The sequence below is a fragment of the Pseudophryne corroboree genome, chromosome 10, assembly GCF_028390025.1.
Source record: "Pseudophryne corroboree isolate aPseCor3 chromosome 10, aPseCor3.hap2, whole genome shotgun sequence".
Lineage (NCBI taxonomy): Eukaryota > Metazoa > Chordata > Amphibia > Anura > Myobatrachidae > Pseudophryne > Pseudophryne corroboree.
Window position 1 is genome coordinate 242,341,676 of NC_086453.1, and position 4,424 is coordinate 242,346,099.

Sequence of the window (4,424 nt, forward strand, 5' to 3'; positions counted from 1 at the left end):
GTAGATAAAAATTGTTATTACAACGGGAAGCTAGGTGGATTTTTTTATTGGACAAACTTAGCCCTCGGGGCTTGAATGAGCACAGTGGTCTTAACAGCTTCATTTAATACATATAGTGTATTCCATTGTCTATCTTCTTATACGTGTTTAGAGTGTGATTATAATGATTGCTTGCATAACTATTATGTATATATTCAGTCTGCATGGTGTAACATTTTAATTACCATTTGTATTTGCATTGTAATATTTCTGTGATTGATGTTTTTAAATGTACTGCTTGTCTCTATGGTGATGGGTGCACATTGGTGACATCATCGATAAGCACCTGTGGACCGGAAGCGGAGCCAGCGGCGCGGCTTTGACGGTGAAGGGTGAGCACATTTAAATGGTGAGCTTTTCATTTTGTACTATTGCCCTGACAAAAATGCTGCTGCATTGAAACTTTGGTAGAACGTGGCTGTCTCTGTGTTTCTTTCTTACCAAGTGCCGCCGGTGACAGGTTTTATATATATATATATATATACTTTACAGAGGTAAAGAACAAAACACCTCTAATAAAGTGAATGTTTAGTTTAGAAAAACATAAAATTGCCAACATACCATACATCACATGCAGTGGCAAGGACAGACTAAGGTCTTGGACTTATTTATGAGTGGTGGTTCATCAACTACAGTATCAGTGAGGTATCTTCTTCTGTCTCTTAGGAAGATGTAAGCCCTTCTCACTCAGAGTCTGGAGGAGGTGTCAAAAAAATAAAAAACACTACGGCAGTAGAACAAACTGTGCATTCAGAACCATCACACATCCTAGAGGATACTCTAGGGGTGTCCATGTTAGCTATGTGTGAGTCTGACATTACTGAAACTGAACTCGTAGACAAGCATCTGTTACCTTATTTCACTATTTCTGCACCATCTTCACATATGGGGAGCATACAAATAAATATGGTAATGAGGACATAAAAGAAATTGAGGATGCTTGTGTTGAAGTGGAACAGGATGAGGGGAATATGTGTGTCATGGCATCATTTTGGTGACCTAACTTCATTGGCAAAATACATATGGTAGTTAACCTATATTTATATCTTATATAGGATTTTTCTTCTGCACTTTCAGGTTATCAGACTAAATATTATGCCTGTTTACGGTGCTTATTTTTTAAATATGGAAATAAAAATGTAAAATATTTTAATATTGAATAATCATTTCAAAAGAGTGCGCCACACACTAAGCCTCTTTTTAGTGTTAGGCCCACTAGTGGCTCACACTAATAATCTCCCCTTGAAAAATACTATAACTCAGCTTAGTGGCGCACCTCCAACCCCCATTGATTCTAACAGGGACCTCTCATTGGCCCTAATTGTAAATCTTTCTTTAAATGGTTGGTTTATTTATTGACATCCTTTAAAAATTTTCGCTCACCTGTGCAGTGTCTTTTGGACCTTGTGTCCTCTCTCTAGAAAAACACAGATGTAGTAGGACCAGCACACTACCAGGGTGAGTACCGGCACCCAGCCCACCACTCGCTGGTAGCACTGCAGGGCGTGAGACGCCGTCATTATCCCTAAGCAGCCGGCACTGAGCTGCTGCTGAGCCGCTGCTTCACAAGCAGCCCAGCAAAGCCCTGCAGCGCCGGCGTCTGTGAGCACCGCACCACAGATCGGATCTCTATTAAGGATCCGATCCACAGGTCTGCGCTCGCCGCTGACAACATCCGATCCACAGGTCTGTGCTCGCCGCTGACAGCATTCGATCCACAGGGCTGCGCTCGCCGCTGACAGCAGGCTGCAGTCACTGGTGAGCGCAGCCCTGTGGATCGGATCCTTAATAGAGATCCGATCTGTGGCGGCTCGTGGCGTGGGGGGCCCTTGCAAGCAGGGGGGCCTGGGGTTACTTACCCCCAGAGACCCCCCCCTTAATCCGGCTCTGGCTACGCCCCTGCCTGCGAGCAACCTTCATTATGGATTAACTCTCTCTGCACATGTTATATCTGCCCCCCCCCCTGCAGTGCACATGGTTTTGCACATTATAGGAAGATTTTGCTTTTGCAATCAACATTGAATTGGGCCCTAACTACAGTGTCTAGTCTGCTGGAGTTCTCTAACAAGGTCTGATACTTAATACTACTTACCGTGGTGGAAACTCCATTGTTTTTGAAGTAGGATCATGACATGATTTGTCAGTCAGGATGCTAGACACAATTAATCGAGACTGATATTTTTTTTCAATGTGCCAAGTGAGGTATAAATTTATTAATATAACAAAGCCCGCCAAATCAGTGTATGTTTCAATTAAAATATTTAAAGAAATTTGCTGTGCACCACAACCTTGGTTTGCAGAAAAAATACAAAAAGCAATTAACTAATGTTATACTTATGGTAACCACCATTGAGTTGGGTTTTTTAGGTACATTATACTTTAGATCAGAGGTTCTCAAACTCGGTCCTCGGGGGCACACACAGTGCATATTTTGCAGGTCTCCTCACAGAATCGCAAGTGAAATAATTAGCTCCACCTGTGGACCTTTTAAAATGTGTCAGTGAGTAATTAATACACCTGTGCACCTGCTGGGTTACCTGCAAAACATGCACTGTGTGTGCCCCCGAGGACCGAGTTTGAGAACCTCTGCTTTAGATCAATCAGTATAAATCTGTATTAATTACAATGGGGGTCATTCCGAGTTGATCATTTGCTAGCAACTTTTTGCAGCGCTGCGATCAGATAGTCGCCGCCTGGGGTAGTGTATTTTCGATTTGCAAGTGTGCGAACGCTTTTGCAGCCGACGGCACAAAAAAGTTTTTTGTAGTTTCTGAGTAGCTCTGGACTTACTCAGCCGCTGCGATCACTTCAGTCTTTTTGGTCTTAGAATTGACGTCAGACACCAGCCCTGCAAACGCTTGGACACGCCTGCATTTTTCCAAACACTCCCAGAAAACGGGCAGTTGACACCCACAAACGCTCTCTTTCTGTCAATCACCTTGTGATCGGCTGTGCGAATGGATTCTTCATTAAATTCATCACCCAGCACCAATCGTCTTTGTACCTGTATGACGCGCCTGCACATTGCGGTGCATACGCATGTGCAGTTTTGCCGAGATTTAACCTGATCGCAGCGATGCAAAAAGTTACTAGTGAGCGATCAACTCGGAATGACCCCCAATGTGCACTATGTTTAAGCAGCAGAAAAGGAAATCCCGGGTGTTAAGGAAACTACCCAGGGAGTTTAGAAAGGAAATTGGAATCAGGATGCATAGACATGTAATTCCACAAAATATGAGTTTCCAGGAATCCCTTAAAGTAATGGAGAATTAAGTAGCATGTGGTTACATGTAGCTTAGTGTAAATGGGTTCCTATTGCAGACATTGCTTAAATCAAGACTCTCTTACCTCTTAGGTAATACATAAGGCTGTCATAATTAGAGATGAGCGCCTGAAATTTTTCGGGTTTTGTGTTTTGGTTTTGGGTTCGGTTCCGCGGCCGTGTTTTGGGTTCGAACGCGTTTTGGCAAAACCTCACCGAATTATTTTTGTCGGATTCGGGTGTGTTTTGGATTCGGGTGTTTTTTTCCAAAAACACTAAAAAACAGCTTAAATCATAGAATTTGGGGGTCATTTTGATCCCAAAGTATTATTAACCTCAAAAACCATAATTTACACTCATTTTCAGTCTATTCTGAATACCTCACACCTCACAATATTATTTTTAGTCCTAAAATTTGCACCGAGGTCGCTGTGTGAGTAAGATAAGCGACCCTAGTGGCCGACACAAACACCGGGCCCATCTAGGAGTGGCACTGCAGTGTCACGCAGGATGTCCCTTCCAAAAAACCCTCCCCAAACAGCACATGACGCAAAGAAAAAAAGAGGCGCAATGAGGTAGCTGTGTGAGTAAGATTAGCGACCCTAGTGGCCGACACAAACACCGGGCCCATCTAGGAGTGGCACTGCAGTGTCACGCAGGATGGCCCTTCCAAAAAACCCTCCCCAAACAGCACATGACGCAAAGAAAAAAAGAGGCGCAATGAGGTAGCTGTGTGAGTAAGATTAGCGACCCTAGTGGCCGACACAAACACCGGGCCCATCTAGGAGTGGCACTGCAGTGTCACGCAGGATGGCCCTTCCAAAAAACCCTCCCCAAACAGCACATGACGCAAAGAAAAAAAGAGGCGCAATGAGGTAGCTGACTGTGTGAGTAAGATTAGCGACCCTAGTGGCCGACACAAACACCGGGCCCATCTAGGAGTGGCACTGCAGTGTCACGCAGGATGTCCCTTCCAAAAAACCCTCCCCAAACAGCACATGACGCAAAGAAAAAAAGAGGCGCAATGAGGTAGCTGTGTGAGTAAGATTAGCGACCCTAGTGGCCGACACAAACACCGGGCCCATCTAGGAGTGGCACTGCAGTGTCACGCAGGATGTCCCTT